The sequence below is a fragment of the Topomyia yanbarensis genome, chromosome 3, assembly GCF_030247195.1.
Source record: "Topomyia yanbarensis strain Yona2022 chromosome 3, ASM3024719v1, whole genome shotgun sequence".
NCBI lineage: Eukaryota > Metazoa > Arthropoda > Insecta > Diptera > Culicidae > Topomyia > Topomyia yanbarensis.
Window position 1 is genome coordinate 345,175,712 of NC_080672.1, and position 17,091 is coordinate 345,192,802.

The following is a 17,091-nucleotide window of genomic DNA, read 5'->3' on the forward strand; positions in this document are numbered from 1 at the left end:
AAAAAATGCTGTAGGAGTGATTTTCACAAAATTAGTCAAATTTTTGTATAAAAATATTGAAAAAAGTCTTCATCAACTTCTACACTGAAAAAATCAGTTTTAATTTTAATGTCGATTTACAAAAAAAACCCATCTTTGATTTGGATGAAATTTTGTTCCTAGATGGGTAATTATGTTCCCTACCTACTATCAAAAATTCAAGTTGGGCACTTTTAAAGAAAAAAATTATTTTTTTTACGTTTTAACGACATTCAATTAGCTAGAGATTACTGGGTAGGGAAAGTTATGAAACTTAGAGCCATAGTACTCAAGTGAGAGCAAGGATGTGAAGTAAACAGATCGGAAAGCTAGAAGTGGCAGGGTCATTAGAACAGGGCTTATTTTTTTGCCTTCTGATAATGAGGGTCGAGCTTATGCAGAATAACTACGAATCACCCGAGTTCACTATCATGTGTCCTGATAAAGGTAGACGTATCTATCAACGTATAATGACAACCGGTTGTCACGGTAAAGATAGATACGTCTACCTTTATCAGGACACATGATAGTGAACTCGGGTGATTCGTAGTTATTCTGCATAAGCTCGACCCTCATTATCAGAAGGCAAAAAAATAAGCCCTGTTCTAATGACCCTGCCACTTCTAGCTTTCCGATCTGTTTACTTCACATCCTTGCTCTCACTTGAGTACTATGGCTCTAAGTTTCATAACTTTCCCTACCCAGTAATCTCTAGCTAATTGAATGTTGTTAAAACGTAAAAAAGAAAATTTGACTAACATAGTCGAAATAAAAAAATGAAGAAGAAAAAAAGAAAAAAAGTTATTTGAAAAAAAAACTTTTCCTTGTCCAAACTGATTTTTTTAGTGTATTTTTATTGAAAACTAAACCAATGAAAGTCATAATCATCTCATAACCCAATTTCCGAACTACTAGTTGCTTGATACATGCAAAAAGTATTAGTAACGAACTTGGTATATATTCATAACAAACTAGAATGAGGGCCAAGATAAACCATTTAACATCATCGTTATTTGCGAGGTTTAACTAAATACCACTTGGCCGTATACGAAGAAGTATCTTGTCTATGTATTCGCCTGGGAAGTACAGATTGATGGTGTAGTCTCCCTTTGGTTCTGCAAATTGGCAAAAAATTGCGTTCAGAGAAAATCAAGGAGTACATGAAAACAACTTATTTTCCATCAGCCTCATTTCGAACATTTCGCCGAATCTGCTCTTCCAAACTTTAATCTTTTGGACGGGGCTAGTCATCCTGTTCACCTTTTTGTGCCGCGAGGCATGAACTGCCGTCGTTGCAAATAATTAGTCCCACAACGACTGATTGTAGAAACAAGGCACGCTGTGGAAAATCCGGAGAAAATCATGAAAAGTTTCCCTACTGTGGAGAGACTCCGCATCCCAAGTAGCATTTCCAATTTTATAGCACACTTCAAGTACAATCTAAGTTTTAAAGAAGGCTTCAAGAGTTCCATAAAACCTTAATTGCGGCTAGGGATGATCTCTCGACATATCCCGCATATAAATTATGTGGGGACAAAATGAAACATTCTTTTTAGGGAACGCTCCGATGAGAAATCAAAAGAGCGCTACACCACCGACAACGACTAATTTCTACGTTTCCTTGTACACTAAAGAGCGAGAGTATGACTATCCCATCGTGGGAACATCTTCTAATGTGCCTATAAATTTCCGAAAGAGGAAAATCAGTTTTCTCTCCTAAGCTTCATCGTAAAGGCCTGAGAGTGTCATGTTACAGAACCGAAGTAAGTGGTTCCTGGTCTCGGTAGTGTGGTGGACAGAGATTACTTAGAACTGTACGCGAAAGGAACTTTTGAACGTTGGATCACCCGAATTTTTCCCAATATACCCAACAATATGCAACAAATGCAACTGAAAAACCCGATGAAAGCTGAAAAACGCGTTTATTGGCACCGGTCCGTCGACGGATTAACGGACGGAGCATCAGAAAAACAATGTTTCGCATGGTGGCTCGGGCCTACGCTGTGTATTCGATTCATCCTGTGATTGGAATACACGGAACGTTCGTCACCAAACTGATGGTTATATTTACCTATCAGCGACCATGCCCACATCGTTACAGTTACAGGAGACTCTCGATTTGATGGAGCATGGAAAGCACTCTTTGTATTTTCTGGAGAAAACATGGGAGTTTTTGAGTACTTTATTTGAAAAATCATAGCAGATTACCTTAGTTTGAGTTCTTTCGCAGTGCTCCATTCCGGGTAATGAGAAGGCGGACACTCGGCTTAAAATGATAATGAGAAGGCGGACATTTCGGCATTTAAAGGTGATATTTATAAAAGATCGCGTAGCTTCAACGAGTTTTTAAATATTTCTTCTCAGAGGACGCTCGAAAATTGATAAATTTCGTGGAGCGATGGAAGTTCAGTAATCCCAAAGGTATCAACCAGGGCCTAAAATTCTCATACCCATTCAATGAACGATGAAATTCACTGAATTCACCTTCGTCTTTTCGCTGCCTCCTTCGTTACTAAATTCACACAAAGCGAAACGATAAAGACAACGCCCCTTCTTCTTTCGATTCTATGGATGCGAGTAGCAGAAATAGTTACTTTCGTTTTCCTATGACAATACGAAAATTCAATCTCGTTTTAATTTCATATCAGTAATTTTGATTTTTATTTTAATTTTCATTAAATGAAATTATAGCAATGTGCATCATACAATGCAACTAGAACGCCATAAACACAGGAAATACGCACACCACTGCCCCTTCAGTCGTCCAATATCATCGCTAGTTTGTTATTCTCCCAAATCGAACAAAGGCAAATAAATATCGTTACTAGTTTCTTTTCGTTTGGCCAGCGCTATGTGCAATATCGAAGAGACTAATGTCGTTCTCAATTTCGAAGCGAAAACGAATGTGGGGAGGAAATAATGAAATTGAATTTACCCGCATGCTTTGTCGTAGGCCGCTGTCTCATTTTCGGTTTCGTAATATTCTAGTGGTTTCGAAAGTAGCATCGCTCGCTCGTCATTTTCGTCGGATTTTGGTAAACGAAAAAAACATGTTTCGACTCTGGTATCAACAGACCTTGGTCCAAGAGAATGGATGCGGGTCATGACTTCATTCGGAAGATATCTCGGGTCAAGCACAATCATTGTACGTAGAATGCCCATCTCCGGCGTATTGGGGTCGTGGAGAGCGGCTTGTGGTGGCGGTTATCGCGATATTAAACATGTTGTCTGGTCGTGCGCTAAGTGTTCTAATACCAGATCTCCTTTAAACGAATCCCTTTGGCCTCGTTCCAGTCCAGTTGCTATACCAAATTCGTTACTGATATTTTTTTCCATCAGGCAACTAGTAGTTGGGAAATTGAATGATGAGATGATTATAACTTTCATTGGTTAGGTTTTTGATAAAAATACACTGAAAAAAAAAATCAGTTTTCAAATAACTTTTTTTCTTGAAAGTACCCAACTTGAATTTTTGACGGTAGGTAGGGAAGTATGCAAAGTGTCTTTTTGTGACAAAGTTCTCATGTACAGAAAGTTTCATTAAAATCTGAGAGGGTGCTGCCAACATTTGTTCGAGTTGGCGCGAAATTCGTCCTCTTCAACTTATAACTCTGGAGCCATAACTCCAATCCAATTAAAAATTAACTGCAGTTAAAAAAGATACTTCACCTTTCATTTGAGACTTGATTTGTGAAAATCGAACCATTTTGGAAAAAGAGAATTGTATTTAATTCAGGGACTTTATCAAGGTATTACCGGTTTATATAGAAAATAATTTGATATATGACCCATAACTCCGAAACCAGAGCTTCGATCCAAAAAAAAACCCTTACATCTTTCATTTGAGTATAATTTTGTTAAAATCGGCGTAGGCATCTCTGAGAAAAGTGAGTGACATTATTTGAAAGATGTATACATACAAACAGACATTTTTTCGATCTCGACGAACTGAGTTGAATGATAAGTTTTACTTCCGGAACTAGAACCGATCCTAGTGAAATTCGATAGCAGTTAATAAGGATGCTATAGTTTCTAAATTCAGGAAAATCGTTAGAACCAATCCGGAGAAAGAGATGTTTATGTATTTAACTCAGGGACTTTGTCACTAGGTGGGAGAAGTCTTCAAAGAGAGTTTAATTGAGTGTCACTGAGCTAGAATCACGAATCACAGTTTACTCGACTGTAGAAGACTGGGAATAGGTATAAAACTAATATTTGAAATTCGATCCGCGTCGCGAAAATTTGGCATGCATTTGACCGACTGTAGCGCCGTTAATTGTTGATGGATTTGGGTCATTTAAACACTAAGCGATTGCGAAAAATCTAACTTAAAAATTGATTGCAAGTTTAATTTAGTATTTCAACTGCAAACTATTGAAAAATTCGCACTAATGTAGAAACGCCGTGAAAATGTAAGGAGATAGACAAAGTTTTATCGTATGTTTCGTTACTTGTTGATGGATTATCATGAGTCGAATACCAAACGATTCAGACAATTGCCAATATAAAAACCTGTTTTAATCCACCTAGCGGTGCAATTGTGCCTTTCTCAATCATGAACACGAGAATGTTTGCGTTGTTTATATTCATTAAAAGCTTTCAAATGCATATATTACATTTTATTATTATACATGACAAGAAAACTATATACAAAAAAAGAAATCATTATTCGAGTTCTAAAATTTTGTAAAAGAAAAAACAGCCACGGTAATATTGAACTGAAAAAAGGTGCGAAATCGGCAAAGTCCCAAAAAGTCGATTTTTATAAAAAAAACTTTTTTCGAGATAACATAAAATCTCGACGTTTCATGCATTTTAAAGATGTTTGGCATCAAAAATACGAATTCGATTTCTGAAATTTCATGGGGTCCCCCCTTTGAACAAAATTTTGAGTTCCGGTTTATATGGGAATTTCATATGTGACCGGACGGTTCAGTGTATATTTCCGAAACCATATAAACGATTCGTGCGAAATTTTATAGGCATCTGGATAATATAGCTTTCATTCGGGACTAAGTTTGTGAAAATCGAACCAACCATTTCCGAGAAACTGATATGAGTTTGCTAGTTTTGAAAGATGGCCGCTTTTCCCGGGCACTTCCGGAACCGTCTATGGTGGTCAATGTAGTCAACGAAAGTTTGTTTGGCCGTCGGTGACCTAGAACTGTAAATTTAAGTTATTTGAGAGATATTTTAGCGAAATTTTTACCTTTTTTGCTTTCATCGGAGTATCGGTTTGAATCACAATTTGCTATGTGATCGCAAGCCACAACCCGTAACTCCGGAGCCGGAAGTCGGTTCGGGATAAAATTTAATAGCCATTTACGGGGACGCAACATCTTTCATTTGAGACGAAGTTTGGTTGATTCGGTCTAGCCATCTCCGAGAAACAGATGTGACTGTTATTCTGAATTTGGATACTTCCGCCGAGGCTTCCGGAACCGATGATGGTGACCAATGTGACCAAATAGACTTTGAATGGCTGTTAGTGACCTAGTACTACAAATCGAAGCAGTTGTGGTTACATTTTGGAAAAATTTTCACCATTATACATTCATTGCAGAATTCATTAAAATTGACATTTTCTACGTGATCGTACTCATCACCCTGTAATTCCGGAACCAGAAGTCGGATCCATTAGAAATTCCATTAGAAATTCCATAGTCATTTTGGACTAAGTTTGTAAAAATCGGTTCAGCCATCTCTGAGAAAAGTGAGTTAGATTGTGTTCGCGTACACACACAGACGCACATACACACATACATACACACACAGACATTTTCCGAACTCGACGAGCGGAATCGAATGGTATATGTCACTCGGCCCTCTGGGCCTCCGTTAAAAAGTCGGTTTTCAGAGCAGTACCTTTCTATTGAGAAAGGCAAAATGTTATCGAATTGATTTGTGTATTTTGATAGTAGGCTAGTGAAAAATCCGTAAATCTGCATAAAATAGGGAAAGCATATATAATTTTTTCAAATTTGCGCAAGGCTTTCCCTAACACAGAACTCATCTCGACATGCCATGCTTATGCTGTTAGCAATGAATGAGTAAGATTATACCAGCGTAGGATTGTTGTTCCATCTGTCATTTGACATGATCCACGGAGGCGGAACATTCGCACCGGAAGTATTCCTATGTCCCAGTTATGATAGTGCAACAGAAGCGAGATGGCAAATTGCTGATTTATACTGTGCGTATGAGCCGTGCCGGCAATCTTCACATTGTTTCATATGGTTCTCAACAAGACCATAAGACAGTTGTTATTATTAGGAGAAATACGAAATGGAGAAATAATTCAATTATACAAATCCTTCTATTGCTTGATTTACATTTGCGCTTGTGAATGATCAGTTATATGTCTTTACCAAAGAATAATAGTATTTGAAAATTATGTCAACATTGTGTAATTATTAATCCGTTTAATATTAATTTTGTGACGAATCATAATAGAAAATCGGCGCTATTAAACTGCGTATCGTTTTAAAATTGTTTTCATTCATTTATTCCGTTCCACTGTACATTTTGCCAAATTGATATATGTATTTCAGGTTAAACAAAAAAGTTAATAAAATAGCACATTTTTCAATCTCTAGTAACTCTCAACTCTCACGACGATTGAAAATTAGAAACGTTGCAATTTCGTCAATTGGCCAGAAGGCCTGTTCTGATCCAACCCAATAAGCAGTAATGTACGTGTGTGTCAACATTTTTCCAGAACACAATCTGATGTTTCGTCGCAGTAAAAAAGCACTCCGAATCAAGTCACACCCGCTGGGAGCACTAACAGCCTTCGCACTAGATGGGAAACTGAAACAATCGCGCAAAAGATAACGGACTCCCATGACAACCAGTCCGGTCCGAGGATGACACTGCATGCGCAAATGTGTGTCGTCATTTGTGTTCTTTTTGTTTCATCAAGTCATGATTTATGACACTTTCCAGCTAACGATACCCGGCGGTGTGTCAGCTTTTACCAGTCGGAAAATCGAGCATGGGGATCCCCAATTTGTTAGCGTGTAGCCGGGAAACCGACTCGAGTGGCAATTCCGGGACGGGCTTTGGAAATCAGGATTTGAGAAATGGAACCAAAAATCGGACCCCTCGATTGCGAACGTGGAAACTGATTTATCAACAGTATGATAACCGAATTAGCAGACATTCGCTGCCGCGAAGAAGCACCGCGATGAACCGCGTTTGAGCTCAGAGCTGTGACGTACCGACACATCACGAGTTGAGATATTACTTGTCAGACATACACCACCGATCTAGGCATAACTGTCCTCTAGGTATAGGGTTAAAAACATCATTTTTTTTTGTTTTTTTTTTTTGTTTTTTTTTTATCGTGTACCACCGTGTGCCATACTTGACGAATGACTATTCGCAGTTGGGGAAAGACGGCTAATACGGACATGGTGGGCAAGACGGACACTTGGCGTTTCTCACAAACTACAAAATTAAATAAAAATGTAATGATACGGTAACATTTCTAAAAGATTTCAAATGCTTCAGAAAGATACTGCGATAATCAAGTATGAGAAATATAAAATATACGAGCAAAACAATTCGTTTTTTCGACAGCGTGGTAATGGAGATCATTTTTTGATAGTAGAAAATAACGATTGAAACCTGAAAATCGTTGAACTCGGGAAATATTTCTAAGTGGACATGGGTATTTAACACTTGATTGGCGAAAAAACGGATACTTTACATAATCATTCCGAATATAGACAATTTTTTTTTAATTTGTTTCTTGTTGGGTGTGACGGACACAGTAGGGTAGGGAAAGACGGACACATTTCTTACGCTAATACAAAGCAGAATACCGTCAAATTGCATACCTTTATTTAGTTATCACTACATTGTGATGTACTAACAGAAAACAAAATTAATTGGTTGAGAAACGTCTCACTCTGCCCTTATCCTATGTCCTTCTTTACCAACGCTGCATGTTAAGGGATAAACCCTATGCTCTAGTATTAACAAAAATATTGAACATGTATGGGCCACTGAAGAAGACGATGTGCGTTCAAATGCGATTGTTGTATCGATGGGATTTCTATCAATCCGTCAATATATTGAAAGTAAGAGTGTGTGTGTGTATAGTGTTATATCTGTTTGTCTGTGCCTCTGCTACCATGGTTGTGACAGGTTATTTTTACTAAGTACTTACAAGCGTCATTTCAATTGGTTGGTTTTGTTGATGTTACTCAAAAACGACAAATGTTTCCAACTTGTCTATCCACATCTTGCATGCTACATTCAAAACAAAGCTGTGTTGTCTGCTGCTCCGGTGAAAATACGCACAATGGCAGAAAAACGAACATTTGAAGAGCTTCAGTCACTGAGAATAGAAGTTCCCCATTCGGAAAATGACCAGGATGATCAAGAGAACGAGATCGACAAGGACATTTCAGAAAAATCCCAACATATCAGTGGTTTTCTTTTTGACGCTTCGGAAGCGTCCTCTTGGAAAAAAGCCAAATGCCACAAGTAAGAAAACAAAAATCAAATGCAGCAAAAGAAATCATAATGTGTTTCTTGGTGTAGACTGGAATGGAAATAACAGAATAACAAATTATGAAAAAGGTAAACAACATGAAGGTCCGAATAAAAGCAAAAACCGATTAAAAGGCTATCGGAAATAGACAAATTAGTCTGAATGCAGGAGCAACAATAATTTATGATCTAGGAAGAAAACCCAGCAGTATCAAAAGTGAACTGTAAGTACAGGATATATACCATAGCGTTCTTAAATCAATAAAGTGTAAACTCGCAGACAGGATTTCGGTTGCAGCTAATAAAAGGAACGCAACGACATAGCAGGTGAGGGCTCATTGCATTTATCCGCCATAGTTGCCGCAGAACCGAAAAATTCTTCGTTACTTCCCAACCCATTGGACACTCCAATAGATGAAATGTTTTCTCCTCCTCTACCGAAGAGCAGACATTTGGAGAAAACGGTAATGTATAAGAATTGTATTTCGTTTTTTCACCGATTTATCCAAATTTTCGATATTTTAGACTGAATTCAAAATATCGGAACCTCGATCGGGGCTAGAAAGTTTCTTCAAAATCCAACTGCAGCGGATGGTATTGATCAAGCAGCTTAAAATGCTCCATCAGCAGAAGCCCATCAATGATAAGCTGGAGGCGGTGCTGGATAAAGCTGGAGGAATGCTTGACCACTATTCGGAGTGATGAGTATCATATAAAGCAATGGTAATCGACATCCATTAGAATGACCGGAAACAAAAATTAATTTTTGAAAACTCAATCGGCCCACCTCTGAGTCGATTCCTAGTTCCACCTGGAGTACTTGTACCAAATTGGAAACAAATCGGACAAATCTAGCTACCGGACCAACGTGCCTAAAGTTTGTGTGGGATATTTCGACAATTTGCTTGGAATAGACCCACTAGCTCGCATTTTCGCCGCTAAGTGGCGCTGTGTGCATCATATAATCACTGTGAGTGAAAATAAGAAAGATAATTTAATTGTCTACAACTTTACTGAAGACAGCTAGTCAATCCGGCTTTGTTGAATAAAGTTATTAAACATTTAACGAAGTGATGTATGAGTCAGTTTTGCATGGGGCTTAGCAGTGCATGGTTGTGTATCAGTACTTGATTCGCACGAACTAAACATTTTTGTGAAATAATTGATAGATTTATCTGAATAGTGTGTTTAGAAGAATTGTAGCAGGGTAGACGCGCCCTTATTCATCTCATAAGTCAGGATGTCACACTATTTTAATTGTAACTCGGCTTACGGTGATTGAATTGCGCTAAAATAGGTATCAGCAGTCTTGCTTCGTTTCTAAGAAGCAGTTACATTAAAAATCTGATTTGAAAAATGTAAAATACTCCCTTATTCATCCTATCATTTGACCTAATGCGTTGAATAGAGATAGCAGACACTGCTCTAACTAATGTATTTAAATGGGTGGGATGAATACAGGAGCTAAGATGAATTAGACCACAGTAACTCTACATAATACGAGTCATGTTTTGGTTAGAAAGTTTTAGTTCCACCTGTGGCCGCATAGAGGGCGCCGACACTAACTTTTCATAGAATAGAGATAGAATATTGAGATGTTTAGAAGAAATACTGCAAAATGCTTGTTCTACAACTTTGTAGAACACACCTCCGTTGAATAGTTAGTGTCGGCGCTCTCTATGCGGTAACGTGTGGAACTAAAATGTTATAACCAAAACATGACTCTTATTATTTACTATACTGCCCATAAAAGCATAAGAGTCCCATATTGAAAAACAGCAAGCCGAGAAAAACGCTGTTAAAGTTCTACATTTTCATTGAGCCTTATGGATGGGACAACCATGTGTCGATATTTTTTCGATATTTTCTTAACAAACCTGGTAATCTTATTTGTACATTGTGATACAGTGGTGATACAGAATACAATACAACAGATAACTCATTTTCGACAAATGGTGACTCTTATGCTTTTATGGGCAGTATAATTCTTTTCAACATGCTATTGAGCTAAACCTAATCATTACTTCTCATAAATGTTCAGTTCGTGGGAATCGAATACTGATATGCACTACTTGGCACCATGCAAAACTGACTCAGTTCGCCAAAAATTTAACAACTTTTTTTTAATCCATTATATCCTAGCGTATGAAATTTCATACGCAGAACTTGTCATCGTTTAACGAGTATTTACTGCAGCATTTTGGCATCTAACTGCTTTATTATTGCACTAATGGGATTATTGCACCTCATATTTCATTGGGAAACAAGACAACTGCCATTTTTTATAATTTTGTTTACATTTTTGAACCGTGTATAGTTGGGGCAAATGGAGGCTGAAAAGTAAGCAATACATTTAATTGAATTTTATTGTTGGAATTCGTGCTAATAATTCCATTATGTGACAAAACGTTCCTACAGGTGTAAAAGAAGTGTTGTCTATCAGAAAATCCGAAGAAATATGTCAAACAACTTAAAATTTGTTGTTTTTATTTAAGCGTACGAAATTTTTTGCACGAGATATTTTCATTCTCAAAACCATTTTCAGCAGTAATTCTATTTTTCCCATAATTTTTGATGCATTTTTTGGTGGAATTGAAGATATCACTGCATTAGGCTCACTTTTTGAAACCCCTGGGTTATAATGGGTTAACAAAGTCAGATTGACTAGCAGTCTTCGACAAAGTTGTTGACAATTAAATTATCCTTCTTATTTTCACTTACAGTGATAATACAATACGTACAGTGCCACCTAGCGGCGAAAATGCGGGCTAGTGGGTTTTCTCCATGTAAATTGTCAAGAAATCCCATACAAACTTCTGGCACGTTGGTCCTGTAACTAAACTTGTCCGATTTGCTCCAGATTTAGAGCAAGTACTCCTGGTGGGACTAGGAATTGACTCAGGGGTGGGCCAATAGCAGTTTTTATTTCTTGTCCCTCTAATGACCATGCACATGACAATCGTTTTAATTTTGAACTCTGTCATCACGTGGTGCGAGTGTATATGTAAAATAACACATTTAGTACTTATTGTATCTGGTGATCTTTAATTCCGTAGAAGCTTCGCGCCCTCAGTGCCAAACTTATGACGGGTAGTGTAAGTAAAGTGATCTAAGGTAGTGAGGGTCGCATCGTTAGAGTTAGATCACGGTGGGTAGATTGGTTCACGGCACAGCTGCTTTGGTATGAATTGATCAATAGCATATTTTACAACATGCGTCCTTGACATATCAGCAGAATTGCACTCACGATTGAATAACAGAGCGATTCAGTCCAAACATGAAAAAATTGATACTTTGCCGCAAAGTTCCCGTTTTTGAAGTCGTAGAATACAGTTTCAGCGGCGCCTTCAAAATTAACAGGTGAACTATTGTGAATAGTTATTTGAAGTGAAGGATGATGGCGACAAGTTTAAACTGGGGCAACATCTACTTTAAGCAAACCGGAAAGATCTTGACTGGAAAAGCAGAGGTCCAGCAAGCGATTGTTGCTGTTTTAATTACCGTTCAATTGAACTAAACCTGCAGTGTTATAGTCGTCCAGAAGTTAGAATATTTGAGGTTTTTGAAGAATAAGTAGCATCTGGGTACAGGTAGTTGGATGAGTAGTGGATCCATTTAATGCCGGGGAGATTGAAGTCTTCTAATACAATGATCTTGTCATTCAAATCCATTTGATGCGTTATCACTTTTATATTTTTGTGAATTATGCCTATCGTCCATTATGTCTAACGTATTTAAGCCAAACGTCGCGCACCCTGTTTTCAGTATCGAAAAAGGGAAACAAATGTAACATTAAGAATTACCGCGGAATCACTTCACTAGGAGCCGAATGCAAAGTGTTCAAATCAACCATCAACGCAGCGTTGTTTTCTGCTTGCCAACATTACATCAGCACATCTCATCACGAATTTCCCCCGGTCATTCGGTCGAGACGAACCTCATCAGCTTCAGGTCAAAATGACCTGAAGCTGATGAGGTTCGTCTCGACCGAATGACACGGACAAATGCTAACGAAATTGCAGGTGGATACTATTTAAACAGATCTTAAGTCAACCTTTGAGAGAGTTAATCATAAGATACTGATGACAAAGCTTGCCATACTACCGTGTTTCAGTAATTTCTGCCATTGGTTTCGTTCCTACCTTGTACATGGTGAAGTTGTTGCATAAATTGCGATATTGTATCAGAATCGTTTTTTAACAATTCCTCAAGGTAGTTCTCTAGGTGCGCTGGTCTTCTCACTCTTCGTCAATGATCTGCTACGACGCGTTGACCGCGTTAACAATGTAGTTGTCATTCTTGATGAAAGACTAACGTACACTCATCACTTCTCAGCGACCATCGACCAGTGTTCCCAAATGAACACCGTACAGTAGGTTCACTCTGGATCTGTGCTCATATTAAACCCACATTTTGCGTACGAACTCGAACACGCCATTTCGTACCAAATTGCGTGCACAAGTTCGCCTGCACAACAGAACCCCATGTACGTACACGGTGTGCGTACATACAGGTGCGTGGTACCAGTTTTCTCTTTCTCATTCTAATCATCACTAGCGTTGATACTTTTTGCCATGTACGAATTGTTCTCGTGTACGCACCCGGTGTACGTACACGAATGTTTGAACTAGAGTTTGTACATCGTTCGCTCGGGATCGATGTTCGAGACGAACCTGTACATTAAGACGAAGCAAGTTTGAGGTTGAACGCGTTCACGAAATTTTGTACACAGGTACAAACTTGTTCATGGGAAGTCTGCCATTCACAAAGCATACTAGGATTTATGTCCAAAATTTACAACGAATTCCTCTATATTTCAATGCTCTGAATTGCTCACTGATTGGGCCATAGTTGGAGTTTTCAAACGTTTTCTGCTGTCCTTATCAAGCCACCTGGAGCCACGAGATTGGTCCAGCGTAAATTTGTACGATATGCGTTACGTCCAATTCCGTGGAACGCACCGTTAGACCTGCCCCCGTACAAGGACTGTTGCCGTCTTCTAGGATATCGTAGGCACGCCGCGCACACTACATATGTGTACAAGATTCTACTATCTGAGTACCATTATTTGGACCTACCTCAAGCCCTACTACGTTCCGAAATTCACAGTTATGAAAATTGGAGTGAGAGCAAGGATGTGAAGTATACAGATCGGAAAACTAGAAGTGGCAGGGTCATTAGAACAGGCTTAATATCTTACGGGCTTAACTTTTGTCTTGTGCTGATGAGAGTTCCCTGAGGGTTGCTGGCCTGTTCTGATGACCTTGCCACTTCTAGTTTTCCGATCTGTATACTTCACATCCTTGCTCTCACTTGAGTACTATGGCTCTAATTTTCATAACTTTCTCTACCCAGTAATCTCTAGCTAATTGAATGTCGTTAAAATGTATATTAATTTTATTTAGTTTAGTTTAAATTTAAATAAAAATTTAAAAAACACAAATAATTCAATGAAGTGAGCGAGTGTAATGTAACAGTAACAATCGCATACCATCAAAACCTTTTTTTGCCAATATTTCCACGATGACCTCACGACGAACAGTGAGTAAACATGCGATAATCAATACACACATTAATTTTATTGGTGCTACGAAATGGCCATTTCACATTTTTGGTCAATGAAATGTACTACAGGGTGAAACCAGTCTCGTGGTTTATGATGACATGTAAGTTCGGACTAATTTTCGAGAATAATTTTTGAACTGATAAGAAAATTGTAGCTGCGGATAAAAAATGCTGACTGAACGGACATAAGTTTTCAAGTAGCAATTATGTGCAATTTTGCATAAGAATCTGAACAACACTGGTCAAGTTCATATGCTACAGAGTTAGGCAGCTAATCAGTAGCGTATGCAACAGATGATATTGATATGATCATTAAATTGTATTTCTGGATAAAAATAAAACACACGTGGTTCAAAGATGTATAATGCAATATTTTAAAAAGTTGTGCAAATTGTAATTCAATGTTTGAACTCATAGCTTTAAATCCCATTTCTTACCTCTTTATGATCCCACCACATTCATCCGCAGTTGAAGCCGATTCTCTGAAACAAAAAATTAAAAAATGTAAATTAATAAAGGAAATTTTCCCGGAAATGCCTGGAACACAAACAAACAAAAGATAGAAATTCAATTTCCCCGGAACAGAACAGATAATTACCCATTAAAATTCATCGCCACTCATCAGCGGTAATGCACCTCTCATAAAACAAACGCTTCCAACCGATCACGTAAAAAATAATTTTCGCACTCAGCAACGCATGACTCATCAAACAATAACAACAGCGAAAAACGCTGTCTACCCCCCGAATGTTAATAAAAAGTGCAGCGAAAAAAAAACTGGAAACATTTCCATACTCGAAAAACATAATTTTAAACAGCCTCCCAAACAACGCGCGGTGGGAACTCGTTTCATATTCATTGCGGCTTAAGCTTTATTTCTGTTTTATATCATATTTTTTCTCCCCGTCGCCCGTAGGCTCCAGCCTCAAAATTTCATTAAACTGATGATTTATTCGTCCAAACATCGCACAACAACAAAAACCGACAACGATTGACCTTCTCTTTTCCGGGTGGTGCGATGAGCGCCGACAGTAAGCAGTTTAGGGGCAATAGGGCAAATCCTGGCTGAGGTGCCGGAGGTGGCTTCACAACCAACAACAGGGCTAACTCGTGCGAGCTAATGCGCTGCTGGGTGGATGGCTTTTCCGATGCCGATTTTGTTCCTTGTGGGTTGTTGCTACCTACTGAAGTGCTGGCGTGGGATGCTCTTTTTTGCTAACGCAGCTCACGTATCCGCTGAGTGGCTGCCTGATGTGGCTGCGGGAGCGGGAGGCAGATTTTGACAAATTTTAAAGTTACAGTGCGAAGGGAGGTGGCAATTAATTTTAGGCACGATTTTGAATTGCCTTAATATTCGTTGGGTGAATATTTCTGTTTGGTACATTGAACATGTCGGGTCGATGAGATTGTGAATATTACGATGAAACTTTTATTTTCGATTTTATGTTGAAAATATTTAGGATTGCAAAATTACCAAATGGCTCATTGTAAATTACACATACTGCTCAAAATAAATCGTATTAAGAATATGAAAATAATTGATAACAAAATAAATTCAACACCTTCATATATTTAATCCAAATAATGTGTTCATAATACATGTTCAAACTTATCGTAATCATTCCACTCAGACGCAACAATGCACATTAATTCGCACATTCAACGCCATGTGGATTAGGCATCTATCTGTCTAAATTAACGTTAAGCAAACAAAACACCATACCTTATTATAATTCTATGTTGGTCTGATGAGTTACACTAGAATGAAGTGGGAATGTTTGATAACGTCATCATAGTTCCACGATGATGGTGTGGTTAACGCACTCAATTGAAGATTGGGAGGACGTTGGTTCGATTTCTTTTTCTTAGTGTGTTCAATTAAAGGTGAACTTTCTCACCACTTCGACCATTCTTGTTCAGTTTCTTTTTCAATTAAACATTCTCCAAAAAAATTAGACTAAAAGTACAAACATGACTTGTGCCACAATAAAACACATAAACGACTTCCAATTGTTCAATGTTTGTACATACAATTTCAAGAAAAAGATTCATCGTATTCTTTAGAATATTGCTGTACCAAATAGGGCGAATAAACTATAATAAGAAACACAACTTCTAAAGAATTAAATCTAACACGGTGCATCTCCTCAAAGGATTTCAATGAATAGAGAGAATAATTTTATAGACTCACGGCTAGAGCTTGCACACAATACCATCTCGCTTTGTACCATCCGACATAACAAACTTAATATTAGCAGCATCAAAGGCGATGATGGCTAATAAGTATCGTGCTTTCATTCTATTCAGACAACCCACTATAGACCCAAAGAAAAGTATGGCGCAGCTTTCATTCGGACTCCGATCAGTGAGGCAGGCAGGCGATTTAATAGTTCCCCGTTGCTACCCTGCCAGCTGCTAGCAGCTACCGAGTCAAATCACAAAAGAAATCTCATTTCGCCGAGATTTCCTTTCATCGTTGGTTGCATTCGAACGGTTGAAAAACACGGAAACGTGGTTTCCGGTATACTACCAACCAACAGGACGTCCGCGTATGACTGACTAGGAAAGGCGGCGCTACGCGTCGATGAACAGTAGGTACGTTAACCAGACCAGACCAGACTAAAGGTTCATTGCCATAGAAACGGCCACCCTCGGTAGCAGTCAACAGAGTTACCGTGCGGGTCGCATTTTCCCGAGGAATTGAAGCGTTTGATGAAGAAAGAAGGTGGGTTTTTGGTGTAAACCGAAATACTACTGTTGCTTACTATCACATTTAAATGGCAACAACAACATTCAGCCATTCTTTTGGGTTTTGATGTAAGTGCCAAGGCCGAAGTTTATACTTTTGGTAGTATCCAACGGGAAAAACAGATCGAAATCGTTAGTTAAACAAAAAAAAAACTATGTGAAAAAATTATCTCAGAGGCAGGAATTCAACCTGCAACGCTTGGGATTCCGGCCCAATGCACCAAACCCTAATGCACCTCTCCAAACAAAGTTGTGACAAAA

The 17,091-nt window shown here is 38.4% G+C and overlaps 1 protein-coding gene and 1 pseudogene across 2 annotated transcripts in view; one reads left to right on the forward strand and one right to left on the reverse strand.

The window, feature by feature from the left end:
• Positions 1 to 17,091, reverse strand: part of LOC131690757 (uncharacterized) — a 752,331-nt gene that overhangs the window by 288,619 nt on the left and 446,621 nt on the right. For both annotated transcript variants that reach the window (XM_058976735.1, XM_058976736.1), the window contains one exon: positions 14,520 to 14,564. The gene's annotated coding sequence lies outside the window, so the exon portion shown is untranslated. The remainder of the gene's footprint in view (positions 1 to 14,519; positions 14,565 to 17,091) is intronic.
• Positions 8,470 to 9,219, forward strand: LOC131688136 (uncharacterized; annotated as a pseudogene).